A 305-nucleotide genomic window follows, 5' to 3' on the forward strand; every position below is an offset into this window, starting at 1 on the left:
ACCTTGGCCTTGGTGCCTGCTCTCCGGCCCCTGTCTCCCCCTCTGCTGGGCGACTGTCCCTCCCCCTCTCGGGGTCTCTGCCCTCTCGCTTGACCTCCTATCTCCTCTCTAAGGCCTCGACCCCTCTGAACACTGGCTCCCCGTCTGCCCCTCCCTGGGTCTCCCCCATCTGACCGGGAGCTGAGACCAGGGGTCCTGCCAGAGCTTCGGTCTTGGGGCCACAGATTTGGGGGTTCCAGTGTGGGGAGGGGAGGGTCCACCTGAGGCCCCAGAGCCCGCACTCAGTGCCGGGAGGGAGAGCGGGC

Source organism: Myotis brandtii, unplaced genomic scaffold (assembly GCF_000412655.1).
Source record: "Myotis brandtii unplaced genomic scaffold, ASM41265v1 scaffold940, whole genome shotgun sequence".
NCBI lineage: Eukaryota > Metazoa > Chordata > Mammalia > Chiroptera > Vespertilionidae > Myotis > Myotis brandtii.